The 19,618-nt window shown below is 42.7% G+C and overlaps 1 protein-coding gene and 1 pseudogene across 1 annotated transcript in view; both read left to right on the forward strand.

Moving 5' to 3' along the window:
- The window catches only part of SGK1 (serum/glucocorticoid regulated kinase 1), a 153,087-nt gene that overhangs the window by 15,740 nt on the left and 117,729 nt on the right, over positions 1 to 19,618 (forward strand). The gene's annotated exons all lie outside the window — the stretch shown is intronic.
- Positions 3,615 to 5,420, forward strand: LOC126952896 (keratin, type II cytoskeletal 8-like; annotated as a pseudogene).

Consider the following 19,618-nt stretch of genomic DNA (forward strand, 5'->3'; position numbering starts at 1 on the left):
TTTATTGACTAAAGGTCATTTCTCAAAAGACCTGCACATGATCAACAGGTTGATTCTCTCATTTAGTTATTTAGTTGTTTCTATAGGCTTAGGAAGTAGTGAACATAATTAATTTATCTTCTATACATAGTTGTCCCTGGAGCACTGCAATGGTCTAGCTTCAGTGTTAAAAAGGTATTTCATTTGCACAGGATCTCATTAAATCAAATGACACCAAATTACTCTGCTTTTTTAGTTACATATGCACAAGGCACTGAGGGACAAAAAGATATCGAAATACTTATGTCCAACGTATAATTAGTTATTGATGAGTTTTGACCTAATTTAATAAATTTAATGTGAAATTTTGTTTTCTAATCTGCCTTACATCAAGACTTAAAATCCATTTGAAATTCAAAATCATAATCCATGTAATTCATCAACACTCTGAATGATCTTTAGAATCTCTTTGTTATTCCCCATTCACTAAAATATTTATCACTAAAGCCTCGAAAACTTGGAGGGCATTCCATCCCTCTGTTTTAATATCAAGCTCTTTAGTTTTGTATTTCTTTTTCCTTGTTGACACTTATCCGTCCATATCTTAACTTTTCCTTTCAGTTTATCAGAGCGGTGGTGGCTCATGCCAATAATCCCAATGCTTTGGGAGGTAAAGATGGGAGAACTGCTTGAGCCCAGGAGTTCAAGACCAGCCTGGGCAACATAGCAAGACCCTCAGGTCTCCAGAAAATTTAAAAAAAAAAAAAAAAAAAAAAAAAAAAAAACAGCCAGGCTGGTGGCACATGCCTGTATTCCCAGCTACTTGGGAGGCTGAGGTGGGAAGATCGCTTGAGCCCAGAAGGTTGAGGTTGCAGTGAGCCATGATCACACCAGTACACTCCAGCCTGGACAACAGAGTAAGATCCTGTCACAAAAAGAAAAGAAAAGAAGAGAAAAGGAAGGGAGGAGAAGAGAAGAGAAGAGAAGAGAAGAGAAGAGAAGAGAAGAGAAGAAAAGAGAAAAGAGAAGGTGGTCCTTCATGTGGACCACTCCTCCTTGGAATACTCAGTTGTGGCTTCTGTGGCCCAGCACTCCAGCCTGTCCTCCTACTTGTGGATGATTTCTTAGTTTCCTTTCAGACCTTCCTGCTCTGTCTTACCAATAATGTGGGGATGGCTCAAACTCAGTCCTTGGCTCACCAGCCTTTCACCGTCTCTTTGCCCTTTCCCTCTTACTATATTTCTCCATCTTTCTCACTTTCCCATCCACTCTCCCTCCTCCTCCACACACGGGTTCATTCATTCCTGTGCTTTAAATGTAATCCCTTATTCAGAAACTTAGTTCCCTAAATGCCAGACCTCTGTTCCCAATTGTTTACTAAACATTCCCATTGAAATGTCTCACACACATCTTGAGCTAATCCTGTGCAAAACCCAACTCTTGATTTTTCTTCCTATTTTTCTCTATTTCTTGAGAAATAGAGAAAATCCTGTTCAAAACCCAACTCTTGATTTTTCTTCCTATTTTCCTCTATTTCTTGAGAAATAGAGAAAATCCTGTTCAAAACCCAACTCTTGATTTTTCTTCCTATTTTCCTCTATTTCAGTAGATGAAACTACCACATAACTCGTTTGTGAGAGTGAGAAATCTAGAAATTATTTATCTTCTTTTCTCCCAACGTCAGTGCAATTCATCAGCATATTCTATTGCATTTACTTCCAAAATACACTTCTTGGCCAGGCACGGTGGCTCATACCTGTAATCCCACCACTTTGGGAGGCCAAGGCAGGTGGATTACCTGAGGTCAGGAGTTCAAGACCAGCCTAGCCAAGATGCTGAAACCCCATCTCTACTAAAAACACAAAAATTAGCCGGGTGTGGTGGTGCATGCCCGTAATCCCGGCTACTCAGGAGGCTGAGGCAGGAGAGTTGCTTGAACCCAGGAGGTGGAGGTTGCAGTGAGCCGAGATCATGCCATTGCACTCCAGCCTAGGCAGCAGAGTGAGACTCCATCTCAAAAACAAAAACAAAAAAGCAAAAAAACAAAAACAAAAAAAAGCAACATTTATTTTTAACTCCCCTTCTCTTTATCTCCAGGGCCTATCCCTTGGTGCAAGCCACCACCATCTTTCGCCTCGACTCCTTAGTGAAATCTCTTAACTCGTGTCTCCCCATCTTCTTTCTCTCTGCCTTCCCCTCCTTAACATCCCCATGAAAAAAAATTACAGCACTTTAGACGAATTAACATCTTTCTCATAGTAATAAGGTTTTCCTGAGGGAACAAGGCATTGAGAGAGAAAAGTTCTTCCCTAGGGTCATATAGAGAAATGGCAAATATGATGTTAGAAGCCAGGCTCCTTTTTCAGTGGCAATAAACTCTCTTATTTTCTCAGTTATCTGCTGTGTGTTTTTCTTTTCTCTCTCTCTTTTTGACTTACTTCCTTTTTTGAATTAAAAAAAGCATTTTATTTTGTGAAGAACTGAGGTATTTGGACCTTCTTGAGTGTAGGTGACGCAAACGCGCTTTAGTTTAAATTTCATTATCCGACTCCACCAAACTCAGGGCAAAAAAAAAAAAAAAAAAAAAAAAAAAAAAAAAAAAGTCACAGGGATTGGAAAAGCTACCAGAGGCTCTAAAACCCTGTCAGAAGGAAATACCTAAACTAGAAAGAACAGGCATATCCAAACATTGAGTATTTCCACATTGGAATCTTTTTTTAAGTAGTTTACTAACCCAGAGTTTAATGATTCTGCTAATGACCATACTTGTTATAAGTTTTACTGTATGTCAGTCAACCACTTTGCATAGTTTTCAAAGTCCTCCCTGTTCTGCACAATCAGCATACCTTGCCTCACTCCCTTCACTCCTTGGCATAACTCCCCACCTCTGATCTCTCAGGAAGCTGGTTTTGCTCACAACCTCACCCTAACTCCACACTTAACTAAATTCTACATATGTTTCCAGAGCCAGCTTTAGTTCCATGTGATCTATGACACTTACCCAGCTACTGTTTTTTTTGTTTTGTTGGTTTTGTTTGGTTTTGTTTTGTTTGAGGTAAGGTCTAGCTCTGCTGCCCAGACTGGAAGGCAGTGGCACAATCACAGCTCACTGCATCCTTGACCTCACTGGCTCAAGCGATCCTTGCACCTCAGCCTCCAGAGTAGCTGGAACTATAGGCATGAGCTGCCACACCTGATGTTTTTTGGGTTTTTTTTTTTTTTTTTTTTGTAATTTTTTTTGTAAAGATGAGGTCTCCCTGTGTTACCCTGGCTGACAGCTACTGTGAGTTGCACAGATTGCTTTCTTTACATGCAATGAAATTAAGAGCTGAGAGCTGGGCGCGGTGGCTCACGCCTGTAATCCCAGCACTTTGGGAGGCTGAGGCAGGTGGATCACGAGGTCAGGAGATTGAGACCATTCTGGCCAGCATGGTGAAACCCCATCTCTACTAAAAATACAAAAATTAGCTGGGTATGGTGGTGCATGCCTGTAATCCCAGCTACTCAGGAGGCTGAGGCAAGAGAATCGCTTGAACCCAGGAGGCAGAGGTTGCAGTGAGCCGAGATTGCACCACTGCACTCTAGCCTGGTCAACAGAGTGAGACTCTGTCGCAAAAAAAAAAATTAAATGCTGAATGCTACCAAGAAGCAGCTTCTCCACTCCTTCTGGAATCTCTGTCTGGTTCAGCCTGCCTGCCTCCACTCCTGCCTCCACCATGTCCATCAGGGTGACCCAGAAGTCCTACAAGGTGTCCACCTCTGGCCCCCAGGCCTTTAGCAGTCACTCCTATACGAATGGGCCAGATGCCTGCATCAGCTCCTCAAGCTCCTCCTGAGTGGGCAGCAGCATCTTCTGGGGTGGCCTGGGTGGGGGCTATGGTGGGGCCAGCAGCATGAGAGGCATCACCGACGTCACAGTCAACCAGAGCCTGCTGAGGCCCCTTAACCTGGAGGTGGATCCCAACATCCAGGCCTTGTGCACCCAAGAGAAGGGGCAGATCAAGACCCTCAACAACAAGTTTGCCTCCTTCGTAGACAAAGTACGGTTTCTGGAGCAGCAGAACTAGATGCTGGAGACCAAGTGGAGCTTCCTGCAGGAGCAGAAGACAGCTCGGAGCAACATGGACATGTTCGAGAGTTACTTCAGCAATCTTAGGCGGCAGCTGGAGACTCTGGGCCAGGAGAAGCTGAAGCTGGAGGCGGAGCTTGGCAACATGCAGGGGCTGGTGAGGATGAGATCAATAAGCTTACAGAGATGGAGAATGAATTTGTCCTCACCAAGAAGGATGTGGATGAAACTTATATGAACAAAGTAGAGCTGAAGTCTCACCTCTTAGGGCTGAGGAGATCAACTTCCTGAAGCAGCTGTATGAAGAGGAGATCGGGAGCTGCGGTCCCAAATCTCAGATACATCTGTGATGCTGTCCATGGACAGCAGCCGCTCCCCGGACATGGACAGCATCATCGCTGAGGTCAAGGCGCAGTGCGAGGAGATCGCCAACCGCAGCCGGGCTGAGGCTGAGAGCATGTACCAGATCAAGTATGAGGAGCTGCGGATGCTGGCTGGGAAGCACAGGGATGACCTGTGGCCTACAAAGACTGAGATCTAGGCCGGGCGCGGTGGCTCACGCCTGTAATCCCAGCACTTTGGGAGGCCGAAGCGGGCAGATCACGAGGTCAGGAGGTCAAGACCAGCCTGACCAACATGGTGAAACCCTGTCTCTACTAAAAATACAAAAATTAGCCTGGAGTGGTGGCGGGCGCCTGTAATTGCAGCTGCTCAGGAGACTGAGGCGGGAGAATTGCTTGAACCCGGGAGGTGGAGCTTGCAGTGAGCTGAGATTGTGCCACTGCACTCCAGCCTGGGTGACAGAGCCAGACTGTCTCAAAAAAAAAAAAAAAAAAAAAAAAAAAAAAAAAAAAAACACTGAGATCTCCATGATGAACCGGAACATCAGCCGGCTCCAGGCTGAGATTGAGGTCTCAAAGGCCAGAGGGCTTCCCTGGAGACTACCATCGCAGATGCTGAGCAGCATGGGGAGCTGGCTGTTAGGGATGCCAAAGCCAAGCTGTCTGAACTGGAAGCCGCCCTGCAGCGGGCCTAGCAGGACATGGCGCGACAACTGTGTGAGTACCAGGAGTTGATGAACATCAAGCTGGCCCTGGACATCAAGATCGCAACCTACAGGAAGCTGCTGGAGGGCTAGAAGAGCCGGTTGGAGTCTGGGATGCAGAACATGAGTATCCATACGAAGACCGCCAGCTGCTATGCAGGTGGTCTGAGCTCAGCCTATGGGGGCCGCACAAGTCCCGGCCTCAGCTATGGCTTGGACTTTAGCTCCTTCAGCCACACCAGCTCCACCAGGGCTGTGGTGGTGAAGAAGATCGAGACCCGCGATGGGAAGCTGGTGTCCGAGTCCTCTGATGTCCTGCCTAAGTGAACAGCCATGGCAGCCCCTCCCAGACTGCCCCTCCTGGGACTGCCCCAGAGCCCGGGAGGGAGGCCCCTGTGCAGGGTAGCACAGTGAACAGGAGACCCACCTGAGGCTCAGCCCTAGCCCTCAGCCCACCCAGGGGGGAGTTTACTGCTTGGGGACCCCCCTTGCCCATGCTTCCAGCTACAAAACAATTCAACTGGCTTTTTTTTTCTTTTCTTTTGGTCCAAAATAAAACCTCAGCTAGCTCTGCCAAAAAAAAAAAAAAAAAAAAAAAAAAAAAGCTGAATGCTTCTTCAACTCTTAGTACATTCTGATTTCTACAATAATTATCCTTTACTGATTGATTATAATGAACAAGTAGGATTTCCAAAACACTTTGGACAAAAATTGACAAAATGAGCGGAGCATGGTGGTTCATGCCTGTAATCTCAGCACTTTAGGAGGCTGAGGCAAGAGGATTGCTTGAGTCCAGGAGTTCAAGACCACTTTGGGCAACAAAGTGAGATCCTGGTGTTGGCAGTGTAGTGGTGAGTATAGCTGCCTTCCAAAGTGAGATCCTGTCTCTACAAAAAATGAAAAAGTTAGCTGAGCACAGCATCACATGCCTGTAGTCCTAACCTCTTGGAAGGCTGAGGTGAGAGGATCGCTTGAGCCCAGAAGTTGGATGCTACAGTGAGCTAGAATTGTCCCACTGCACTCCAGCCTGGGCAACAGAGCAATATCTCGCCTATAAAACTAATAATATGATAAAGAAAATGAAAAATTTACAAAATGTCCAATGAACATCTCTCCCTTGTGACTCACAACTCAGAAATGCTGGTGTCCTTAGCCTTGCTTCACCAATGAGGATACTGGTCATGAGGAAGCGTAAGTAACTTCCCCATGGTCACACAGATAAGAAGACTCACGTGGACTGATGACATTTGAGATTTTCTTCCCATTACATCACATGTCTTCTCTGGCAACTACTGTGGTTTTTCACTGAGCGTTCTATGCTGACCTTCTGTTACAGCAGGAACTTGAGAAAATTGAAGCGAACTTCTTTGCTCTCATGCTTACATTTCAGATTCTTCAGCCTAGGAGTAGAAGAGATTTCACTTTTAATTCTACCTTCTAAATTGCCATGGGTTCCCACTCCCCTGTCCTTACTGACTGTCTGCATTGCCATTTCCCAAGCTCAGGCCACCTTGAACCTTACCTCAGAACTGCCACCATCTCTTTAATGGCCTCTTGCTACTGTCCTTCTATTGGCCTCCTGCTAGTATTCCCCATAGAATCCTCCAGGCTGCCATCTAGAAGGGCTTTTTTATTCTTTTTTTTTGAGATGGAGTCTCACTCTGTTGCCCAGGTTAGAGTGCAGTGGCACGATCTCAGGTCACTGCAACCTCCGCATCCCAGGTTCAAGCGCTCCTCCTACCTCAGTCCCCCTAGTAGCTGGGATTACAGGATTACAGGCATGCACCACCATGCCCACTTAATTTTCATATTTTTAGTAGAGACGAGGTTTTGCCATGATGGCCAGGCTGATCTCGAACTCCTGACCTCAGGTTATCCACCTGCCTTGGCATCCCAAAGTGCTGGGATTACAGGTATGAGCCACCACACCTGGTCCTAGAAGAGCTTTCTAAAATACAAGTGGGACTTTGATATCCCTGTGCTTAAAATACATCTGGTTTATCGTGACTCTTAAAACAGAGCCCTAATTCCTTAGCCTTATATTTATAAAGCTGAGATGGGGCCCTGGCCCAGCTCTCTGCCCCCTCAACTCTTCTTCTTTCTCCTGCTGCTTCTTCTTCATCCGCTGGACTCCATTCTCCAACCATGCAGAATAGCTTACTCTTCCCCAACTGTACTATCCAGCTACCCAGCCAAGGGCTCTTAACCCAGCATCCACACATCCCTTGGGGGACAGGAGTATGTCAACAGAGGAAATTCAGAACTTGAATGAAAAAAAAATTACATATTCATTTTCACTAATCTCTAGCTGAAATCTAGTCTCTCTGATTATGAATGTAGCCAACAAACCACAGTCGTTTTACCAGGACCTGCAATTTTGTCACTAATAAAAATCATAGATATTTTCATGACAGTTGTTCAAGGTACCACAGTACTGCATATTGTTGATGCTCACCATTACTGACAAATTTACACTAATTATTAGCTTTCCTCTAGACTTTGTTATCTAACACATTAATGAAGATTCACTGGCTGGGCGTGGTAGCTCACGCCTGTATTCCCAGCACTTTGGGAGGCCAAGGGGCGAGGATCAGGAGTTCCAAGACCAGCCTGGTCAACATGGTGAAACACCATCTGTACTAAAAATACAAAAATGAGCCGGGGGTGGTAGTGAATATCTGTAATCCCAGCTACTCAGGAGGCTGAGCCAGAAGAATCACTTGAACCCGGGAGGAGAGGGTTGCAGTGAGCCGAGATAATGCCATTGTACCCCAACCTGGGTGACAGAGTGAGCATCCATTTCAAAAATAAAATAAAATAAACACAAATTTATAAGTAAAATACTTGGTCACAAAAGGACAAATGCTGTATAATTCAATTTACATGAGGTACTTAGAGTAGTCCCATTTATAGACAGAAAGTAGAATAGTCCTTGCCAGGGACTAGGGAAGAAGTAGGATGAGGAATTACTATTTAAGGGGTATGGAGCTTCAGTTTGGGAAAACAATTTTGGAGACTGGATAGCAGTGATGGTTGCCCAACAATGTGATTGTACTAATGCGACCAAACTGTACACTTAAAAATGGCTAAAGTGGTAAATTTTATGTGATGTATATTTCATCACCATGAAAAGAAAAATACAGCACAGTATACTAGATGGGAAATGTGCTGAAGAAAAATAAAGGCAGGAAGGTGAGTAGGAAGGACCAAGGGGTCAGATGCCAAGATAGGCTTCACTGCCAGCAGGTTCTTTGCTGCTGTTTTTGCTCAGGACCTGAGCTATCTGCACTGCCTCGTGTTCAGAAAAACTTGCAACCTGACCTGAATCTTTCATCTGATTGTCAGCTGGTGCAAAAGTGAAGTTTTTCTCATGTGTGTTGCTAAAATCCTGAAAACCGAATGCCTTTCATTCCCCTAGCACCTTCTGGATGTACACAGGTGAAATCCCCCAGAGGAATAATGGGATGTCAAATTGTTACTTGGATGGGGTCGTTTATCTTTCCATTTGTCTGCATTTTAGTTTGACATAAGCACTTTTCTGCCATGTGTCATCAAGGAATTATGAGGCCATTTGAGGAGGTGAAAATGACTAATTTTTGAAAATCAGATAATTATATCTGATTTATGTCTTCAGTGCCTCCATAAATCATCTTAATATTCAGGCTTCCTTGAGTTTGACTTTATACTATTAACTTTTTCCTAACTCACAAAATATAACCAATGTGGATTCCAAGTCTGCTTGTAACCTTTTAGTAAGTGGTCTGATTTCTGTTCTTTTTGACATTTAGGTAGAAGTTCTTATTAAATATCACATCTTGAGGTTTAAAGATTTGATATCAAAGTTTGATCTATACAATATCAAAACCTGTTTGTAAAGTGAAACTTCTATCTAATCAAGGCTGTATGAATGTCAATCATACAGCCTAGGTGTTTTTGCTTGTTTTTCTTTTTAATAGTAATTTGGCAAATAAATAAACACAGATCTAATTCTCTCATTTGCCTCTAACCTAAAGTTTTTACCATTTGGGGACACTGACCAGCAAAGCCTCTTGAAACATTAAGTCTAATACTCCTTTGCAATGTTATCTTGATAAGTTGTAACCATTTAAGACTTTTTTTGAAGTATACAAATTGTTTTCAATGTAATAGTGACATTTGTACAGCTTATTAGAAACTGGCAAATTATGAGCCATTTTACATTATCTAGATCCTAAAGTACAGATTGTAAGAGCTTAATTCTTCAGAACTCAAAAATATTCTCTCCCTCTTCTTGTCTTTTATGGCACACAGATGAAAACAGGGAGTTTATCTGAAAGCACAGTCTGGAAACAAGAGAGTTATCCAATTGTGAAGATGATAGACGACTTAGGGAATCATCTTCTGTGCTCATGGTGCTGTCATTTAATCTCCCTCTTTTGTCTTTTTTTATTCTGTCACATGAGAACTCTGACATTTTGATCCTTGGGAAGATGTATCGGTAGTACTTCCAAACTTCTTTAAAAGATGGAAATATTTAAGTGACTGTTCAGTAAGAATCCTTGATAGAGTAAGTGACTAACTGAAGTGTTTTAAGGTCAGTCATATCTACTGCCAAAGTTTTTTACAGTCATTTCTTTCCTATTCAGATGCATTCTGTATTCTTTTCATCTTTTTCTTTCACTTTTCTATATCTACTTAATCTAATGTTTGTAAAATAATTCCTTCTCCTAAAACATGTAACCTATTCCTGGGCTTCTTTTTTCTGAGACAGAGTCTAACTTTGTCACCCAGGTTGGAGTGCAGAGGTGCAGTCTCGGCTCACTGCAGCCTCCGCCTCCCGGGTTCAAGCTACTCTCCTGCCTCAGCCTCCTGAGTAGTTGGGATTACAGGTGCCCGCCATCACTCACAGCTAGTTTTTGCATTTTAATAGAGATGGGGTTTCACCTTGTTGGCCAGGCTGGTCTTGAACTCTGACTTCAGGTGATCCGCCCGCCTTGGCCTCCCAGAGTTTTGGAATTACAGGCGTGAGCCACCGCTTCCGCCCCCCTGGGCTTCATTTCAAAACAAATTCCATTTGTGCAGAGTAATGAAGTCTTTAAGGTTTCACTAAAGGAACTTCTCTGGGTATCACTTTCCTCATCTGTAAAATGAGTCTCACTTTCTTTGTCTATAAAATGGCAAAAGTTTGCTTCACCTCTAAGAGTGTACAATTTCTGCAAAATGATTTGCTCTCTTGCCGTAATGTGTCAAAAAGCAAAATTTCAAAAAATGCAGGGTTTTGTTGTTGTTGTTGTTTTTTTTTTTTTTTTTTTTTTTTTTTTTTTTTTTTTTTGAGACAGAGTCTTGCTCCGTCACCTAGGATGGAGTGCAACGGTGCGATCTCGGCTCACTGCAACCTCGGCCTCCTGGGTTCAAGTGATTCTTGTCCCTCAGCCTCCTGAATAGCTGGGATTAAAGGCACGTGCCACCACGTCTGGCTATTTTTTTTTTTTTTTTTTTTTTTGTATTTTTAGTAGAAACGGAGTTTCACCATATTGGTCAGGCTGGTCTCGAACTCCTGACCTCAAATGACCTGCCTATCTTGGTCTCCCAAAATTGTTGGATTACAGGCGTGACCCACTGCGGCCTGGCTACAAATGTAATTTAAAAATTTCAATTGGCTTTATTGCAATTTTAGAATCAGGCAACATTTTATCCCATAAAATAGAGTAAGTGTTCCAATGAGCTAAGCAAAGGGGATTAGCTTTATATAGACAGACGAGGCCTGAAGAAAAAACAAAGAACAAAGAGTTATTGGTCATTTTAAGGCTACTTTCCTTGTGAGGCAGGACAGGGAGACAGAACAATAGAAAAACAACTGATTAACATCAGGTGTCTTCAGGCCACCTTTCTTGCATAAGGATCAAAGCAAAGAAGGCTTTATTATCATGCCAACTGAAGACTGAAACTGGGCTGTGTGGGCAATTGCCTGTTATCTTTCTTCTGATTTCTTGTAAGGTCAGATAACAACTAAATTTGGGTTTGCTGACGTGGAACTTTAGCATGGGTGACTCCATTTTGATTTTTAGTGCAGGCCTCCTGTAATTTTTATTTTAAGTGCATAACTAATGCCTACATCCACCACTCTCCTACAGTAAGGGGGCCTGATTGATTCTCCTCTGGACTCCTTCAGAGGGCTCCTAACAGGGTGCTTCACTGCCTACCTTTCACTCCAAATCATCCCACACATGACTGAGCTGCAGCTTGGTATCTAATATGCAAGTCCTATTAAGATGTAGATTAGAGGCATGGACCTAGTTTGCTCACTGAATTCATTGCAAACCCTTAATGTGGCACCCAAGGCCCTCAGCAACAAGCCCTCAAGCAACCTTTCCTGCTTTATCTTCTTCTTCCCTACCTGCCTCTCTCATCACCATCTATTCACTTCAATATATTTTTTGAGGACTGAATATGTGCTGAGCCCTCTGCTAGGTGCTAGAAACAATGATGGGCCAAACCAGATAAGTTCCAGGCAGGGCCCTGCACATGTAAAGCCCTGGGTGGGAAGACATGAGTAGTCTATAGGAGGTGGCCCAGAGACCTCTGTGGCTCAAGCAGAGAGCCTGAAAATAGGGAATATGTTTGAACAGCAAAGTAGAAAATAAACTAGCTAGGACTTCGCGGGCCTCCTTAAGGAGTTCTGTCATCATCTGAGGCACAATGAGAAGCTCTATGTATTGAATAGAGCTGCAGCGCCCTGCCATTTTCCTCCCCTCAGTTATTGCTTCTACAGGTCCTTCACTGTGAACTACACTCTTCATTTTTTCCGTCTCTGCTTGCTCAACTCACAACCATTATTTGGAACATTAATTTCAAGTGCCATCTCTTCCATGGAAAATGTCCTCCTCATCCCAAACCAAATGGAGCTTATATTGCTGTCATTTGTCTTCTTTTTTTTTTGACATAAAATCACAGATTTATTGAAACAAAAGTACACTCCACAGAGTGGGAGTGGGCTCCAACAAGTCTTTTTCTTTTCTTTCTTTCTTTTTTTCTTTTATTTAGAGGCAGGGTCTTGCTCTGTCACTCAGGCTGGAGTGTAGTGGCAAGATCACAGCTCAGTGCAGCCTCGAATTCCTGTGCTCAAACAATCCTCCCACCTCAGCCTCCTGAGTAGCTAGGATGATAGGTGTATACCAACATGCATAGCTTTTTTTTTTTTTTTTTTTTTTTTTTTTTTTTTTTTTTTTTGCGATGGAGCTTTGCTCTTGTTGCCCAGGCTGGAGTGCAATGGCATGGTCTCAGCTCACTGCAACCTCCCCTTCATGGATTCAAATAATCCTCCTGCCTCAGCCTCCTCAGTAGCTGGGATTATGAGTGCCTGCCACCACACCCAGCTAATTTTTGTATTTTTTTTAATAGAGATGGGGTTTCACCATGTTGGTAAGGCTGGTCTTGAAATCTTGACCTCATGTGATCCACCTGCCTCAGCCTCCCAAAGTGCTGGGATTATAAGCGTGAACCACTGCACCCGGCCACATAGCTACTTTTTATTTTTTGTAGAGACAGGGGTCTCACTTTGTTGCCCTGGCTGGTCTTGAACTCCTGTGCTCAAGTGATCCGCTCACTTCAGCCTCTGTATGTCTTTTTCTCTGCTATGTATGAGACCTATAGGGTCTAATGTGGTAGCCACCAACTACATGTGACTATTGAGCACCTGAATTGTGGCTAGTCTGAATCAGAATGTACTTTAGATATAAAATACATACCAGATTTTAAACACCCAGTATGTAAAAAGAGAGAATATAAATATTTCATTAATAATTTTATATTAAGTATACTTTAGAATGATAATGTTGGGGGTATATTGGGTTAAATAAATTATGTGATTGAAATTAATTGCATGTTTCTTTTTACTTCATTTAATGTGGTCATTAGGACATTTAAAATTATGTCTGTAGTTCATATTCTGTTCCTATTGGACTGCACTCGTCTAGACTGTACACTTCCTGAGTAGTAAAGGTTTATCCAATTATGCATCTGTTTATCCCCCAGGGAACGCTAGCTTGTTCATAGTGCAAGAATCAGTGAATATTGTTTAAATTCATTGCCAATTAAAAGAAATACTTTGCAGTTTTAGTACACTACCTCCTTTCCACCTGAAATGTGCAGCCGAACTCCACAGTGAAAATGGGTGGACGAAGGAGACAGAGTTTTTTCCAGCCCCTATGAAGGCTAAAGGTATGGAACATGTGGTGTGGCCGTGGAGGACACAGCAAGCCAAGACTGCTGATTCAGACAGGTTTCTCTATTTCCAAAACAAGAACTTGTATTGCAGAGTATGGAGGGAGCATTAGGACAAGAGGATCTTTGTGGTTTCTCACTGTATCTGTGGAAAAAATCTGAGGTTAAGGTTTAAATTAAACTGACATTTAAAAGAGCCTTTGTAGGCTCTTACTATGTGTGTGTTAGCATCTGTTGCTATAACTAAACTGACACTGATTATTATGAATGATGCTTTATGAGTGATGGAATAAAATGTGGGTTTCCTGCTTATGGACATTTCCTGGTGTTGGTTTCATCCTCTTTAATGATGAGATCAAGACCAGGGAAAATTACTAAGAGTATAGAAAATGTATCACCAAGAAAATATGATTAGGATACCAAGCATTTCTGTGATGGAAAAAAAAAAAAGTATTTAGAACTTCCCAATACCGCCTCTGTAATTTTATGAATTGTTTTGTTTCTGCTGGCTTCTGGTTTTGCAATCAGTTCTCCTTATGATTCATGGAGGCTCCCTCATGACTACCTTCACATGTGTTCCCCTTTTGGTTCAGAGACCTCTGAGGACGAACAAACGTATTTCTCATCATAAAATAGTTGAAGACATCTCTTTGCCCATTAGAAAACTTAATTTCAAGAATTTTATGTTTTACCCTTGGAAAAGATGTTTAGTTTTAAACAGGCTTTTTCTCCAGGCATATTTTCTACTGATCTCACAAAAGAGCTTCTGCTTTAACCAGACCCGTCTCCTCACCGTTCCTTGAAATGCCTGCTGCTTTTCTGTGTTTATCGCAACCTCTATCCTGCTACTGAACAAGGGTTCTCTCTGAAGGTTTTACAGTCAGACGCCACTTAAAAACTTGTCAGATTGCTACTGAAGATTAAGTACAGAAAGAATTCTTGTAGTAGCCCTTCCCATAGGGCAATAGCCCTTTTTACCATAACCAAGGTGCTCCTGTTTTAGCTTAGGCTAAACTTAATTTGCCTTCATTTTCCTAGCTATAAGAAGGGTCTTGGTAAACACTATAACCTTCCGGTCTGAGTCATGTTTCGCCCATATGATCTGAAGACATCCCAAGAGATCTCTTAGTCTATGTTCCTTATCTATTAGAGTCACATCTTTAGGTTAGGTAAGGAGATGGCATCTTTGTGTAAGACAAAATAACAAACATGAAAAGCTATGTTTACTCATTTCTGTTTGCCAACAAAGTGACTTCACAAAGCTCCCGACTCTGTGACAACATACAGCTCTCCAAAAAGATACTTTAACAACAAAACAAAACAGAGCACAGGGTCCCCTATGTCTCTTGCATAGTGCAAAATTACTTTCCTTTAAAAAAAAAAGAAAAAAGCCTTCCTAAGTATATTAAACAATCATTAATCAAAAATCTTTATAAGACAAAATAGCAAACATTAAAAAAAACTGTATTTATTCATTTCTACTTGCCAACATAATTTTACAAAACCCCTGACTCTATACTGTAACATATAATTCTCCAAGGCCAGGAGTAGTGGCTCAGGCCTGTAATCCCAGCTATTTGGGAGCCCGATCACTTGAGGTCAGATATTTGAGACCAGTCTGGCCGACATGGTGAAACCCTTTCTCTACTAAAAACACAAAAATTAGCTGGGTGTGGTGGCGTGTGCCTGTAGTCCCAGCTACTCAGGAGGCTGAGGCTAGAAAATTGCTTGAACCCAGAAGGTGGAGGTAGCAGTGAGTCAAGATGGTACCACTGTGAGACTCTGTCTCAAAAAACAAAACAAAAAAATACCTCTCCAAGAAAATACTGTAAAGACAAAACAAAAGACGTACAACTCCCAAATGCCCCCAACATCTCTTACCTAAATCACTATATTCCTTAAAAAATAAAAAGCCCTAGTCCTTGTCTTTTCCTACACACAAAATAATGTCTAACGAAATTAATAATTATACTTCTATAACCTATAACCAAATAACTAAATATACTCTTTTTTAAAAAATTGTGTTTTGAGGCCAGGCGCAGTGGCTCACACCTGCAATTCCAGCACTTTGGGAGGCCGAGGTGGGCAGATCACGAGGTCAGGAGATTGAGACTATCTTGGCTAACACGGTGAAACCCCATCTCTACTAAAAAATACAAAAAATTAGCCAGGCGTGGTGGTAGGTGCCTATAGTCCCAGCTAATTGGGAGGCCAAGGCAAGAGAATGGCATGAACCTAAGAAGCAGAGCTTGCAGTGTGCTGAGATCGCGCCACTGCACTCAGGCCTGGGGGAAAGAGCAAGACTCCGTCTCAAAACAAAAGACAAACAAACAAAAAAATTGTGTTTTGTTTTTAGACAAGGTCTTGCTCTGTGTTCTGTCACCCAAGCTGGAGTGCAGTGGCAATCACGGCTTACTGCAGCCGTAATCTCCCAGGCTCAGGAGGTCCTCCCACCTCAGCCTCCCAAGCAGCTGGGACTACAGGTGTGCACCACCATGCCCAGCTAATTATTTTATTTTTTGTAGAGACGGGCCTCCCAAAGTGTTGGGATAACAGGCATGAGCCACCAGGCTCAGCCCAAATATACTCATACATTCAAACCTTAATATAATTCTACTTTAATATAACTTCTAAACAAATCTAATACAATTTGATACATACTAAACCTCTACCACCTGTATATAAATAGATTAAAATACTAGCCAAAACAGGTTACTAACGAAACCTCTCTACAAACTACTTCCAGACTATAGTCATCAGTCTATAGCCTGCAATAAGACTTCTAAAGAAAACTAACTTTAATTCTTCAAAAACTTATGTTTGTTTTGTTTGGTTTTAGTCAACACTTTTCACAAGAAAATTACTGGTGAAGTGGAACAGTCCACCTTGGAAGGCAAACTCTTCAGCAACTCCTTCCTCTCAGCCAATGCCAGTCAGTTGTTCCTAACATTTGTTTCCAGCAAATTTTATCTTTTTAATCCCTTAAAAAAAATACTGACCTTTAGTACAAGTTAATTGTCTCTTATTTTACAGACATCTTTATCCTTAGAGAATAGAGGTGTTACAAGGAAATGAAACCATAAGAAAAAAAAAAAACCATCAAAAAGTCAACAAAGGACATTAATAGACAATTCTCAAAAGGAAATATACAAACAGCCAGCAAACATGTGAAAACAATGCTCAACATCACTAATTATCAGGGAAATGCAAATTAAAACCACAATTAGAATCCACTTTACTCCTGCAGAATGGCCATTATGAAAAAGTAAAAAAAAAAACAATAGATGTTGGTGCAGATGTGGTGAAAAAGGACCACTTTTTTTTTTTTTTTTTTTGATGCAGAGTTTCACTCTGTCACCCAGGCTGGAGTGCAGTGGAAGGATCTCAGCTCACTGCAACCTCTGCCTTCCGGATTCAAGTGATTCTCCTGCCTCAGCCTCCTGAGTAGCTGGGCCTACAGACGTACACCACCATGCCTGTCTAATTTTTTGTATTTTTAGTAGAGACGGGGTTTCACCATGTTAGCCAGGCTGGTCTCGAACTCCTGACCTCAGGCAATCTGCCAGCCTCGGCCTGCCAAAGTGCTGGGATTACAGGCATGAGCCACCGAGCCCGGCCAAAAGGGAGCTCCTTTACACTGCTGGTGGGAATGTAAACTAGTGCAACCACTATGGAAAACAGTAGAGAAATTTCTTAAAGAACTATAAGTAGAACTACCATTTGATTCGGCAATCCCACTACTGGGTCTCTACCCAAAAGAAAAGAAGTCATTACACGAAAAAGATGCATGAACATGCATATTTATAGCAGCACAATTCGCAATTGTAAAGATACAGAACCATCCTAACTGCCCATCAACAAATGAATGGATAAAGAAAATGTGATATATATACACGGAGGAATACTACTCAGCCATAACAAAGAACAAAATAATGTCTTTTGTCACAACTTGGGTGTAGCTGGAGGCCATTATTCTAAGTGAAATAACTCAGGAATGGAAAACCAAATATTGGCTGGGTGTGGTGGCTCACGCCTGTAATCTCAGAACTTTGGGAGGCCAAGGCAGGCAGATCACCTGAGGTCAGGAGTTCGAGACCAACCTGGCCAACATGTGAAACCCTGTCTCAACTAAAAATACAAAAATTAACCAGGTGTAGTGGTGTGCACCTGTAGTCCCAACTACTTGGGAGGCTGAGGCAGGAGAATCACTTGAAACTAGGAGGTGGAGTGGCAGTGAACCGAGATCGTGCCATTGTACTCCAGCCTGGGCAATAGAATGAGACTCTATGTCAAAAAAAATAGAAAAGAAAAGAAAAGAAAAAAGAAAGCCAAATATCATATGTTCTCACTTCTAAGTGTGGGCTAAACTCTGAGTATGTAAAGGCATAAGACTGATACGATGGGCCAGCTGCAGTGGCTCAGGCCTTTAATCCCAGCACTTTGAGAGGCCAGGGAGGCAGGCAGATGGCTTGAGGTCTGGAGTTCGAGACCACCCTGTTCAACATGGTGAAACCCCATCTCTATTAAAAATACAAAAATTAGCCAGGCGTGGTGGTGCACACCTGTAGTCCCAGCTACTTGGGAGGCTGAGACAGGAGAATTACTTGAACCTGGGAGGTAGAGGTTGCAGTGAGTCGAGAATGTGCCACTGCACCGCAGCCTGGGCGACAGAGTGAGACTCCGTCTCGAAAACAAACAAACAAACAAAAAGAATATTCAAACATATAGAGGAATGGATTGGCACTGATAAAATAGCACAATACCTCAGATGAACACTAAACTAGAAATCTCAATTTATCTATAGAATGGAGAGTGCCCAGTATCTATGTTTACAAAATGACATGCATGTGTAGTTTTCATTTTATTTTTATTTTTATTTTTTTTTTGAGAAAGGGTCTCACTCACCCAGGGTGGAGTATAATGGCACTATCTCAGCTCACTGCAGCCTCGACCTCCCAGACTCAAGTGATCCTCCCACATCAGCCTCCCAAGTAGCTGAGATTACAGGTGTGCACCACCATACCCAGCTAATTTTTGTATTTTTAGTAGAGACGGGGTTTTGCCATGTTGACCAGGCTGGTCTTCAACTCCTGATCTCAAGTGCTGCCTCCCAAAGTGCTGGGATTAACCGGCATTTTGGTTTTTGGTTTTGGTTTTGGTTTTAATTGAAAGAAGAAGGCAGTACTGCAGAAAGATAAGAGAGTAGTAAGAAGGTACAGGCCCCTGAGAATGGAGAGGGTGGAGTTTGGAGAGAACGGGAGGACATCTGTTTCCCTGCCCACATCAAGGAACAGATCTGTACTTTGGTCAATTTTGCAATAAAGGAAAATTTTTTTAAGGGGACAGTTTGCACATCGGTACAGAAGGAGATGTCAGGACAAGATGCTGAAGGAGCAGTGTTCTTTGATCAGAATGTTGGCTTTGAAACTCTGAGCATGGTTAGCACCACTCGGGCATCTGGTGATGGCTGAATGAGACAGAGAGTTGGGCAGAGGGGTATTTTCCACCCCATAACCACCTTCTCCCACCATTGCCCCCTCATGCCAGCATTGACACAGAGCAGCTAAGGCATTGCAAAGATGTTGGGCAGTCACTGGCAAAGGTGACTGGGCACAGCAAAGAAAACATGGGCAGTGCTGGGGGCCCTGGAGTAGTTCATACACACACATACACACACACACACACACACACGATTAGATTTATTTCAGGGGACTGTCTGAAAGGATGCTGAAACAAAGAGACATGATTTGGCTGTTACCTTTTCTTAAAAGGTATACAGAGACAGGATGTGGCCATGAACTCCTGGCCTCAAGCAATTCTCCCAAAGCCTCAGCCTCCCGAAGTGCTGGGGTTACAGGCATGAGCCATTGTGCCTGGCCATGGCTGTTACTTTTTTTTTTTTTTTTTGAGACTGAGTCTCGCTTTGTTGCCTAGGCAGACTGGAGTGCAGTGGCATGATCTCGGCTCACTGCAACCTCCGCCTCCCAGGTTCAAGAGATTCTACTGCCTCAGCCTCCTGAGTAGCTGGGATTACAGGAACCCATCACACCCGGCTAATTTTTTTATTTTCAGTAGAGACAGGGTTTCACTGTGTTGGCCAGGCTGGTCTCAAACTCCCGACCTCAGGTGATCCACCTGCCTCGGCCTCCCAAATACTGGAATTACAGGTGTGAGCCACAACACCTGACTGGCTGTTACCTTTAAACTGACCTTCTTTGCATCAACAGGTTCTTAAGGTCTGGGACACATTCAAATGAGTTAATCAGATCAGTAAATAGTCTCTTTCGAAAATTCTGATGACAAGTTGACTCCGTGGGAAAGAA

This window comes from Macaca thibetana, chromosome 4 (genome assembly GCF_024542745.1).
Source record: "Macaca thibetana thibetana isolate TM-01 chromosome 4, ASM2454274v1, whole genome shotgun sequence".
Lineage (NCBI taxonomy): Eukaryota > Metazoa > Chordata > Mammalia > Primates > Cercopithecidae > Macaca > Macaca thibetana.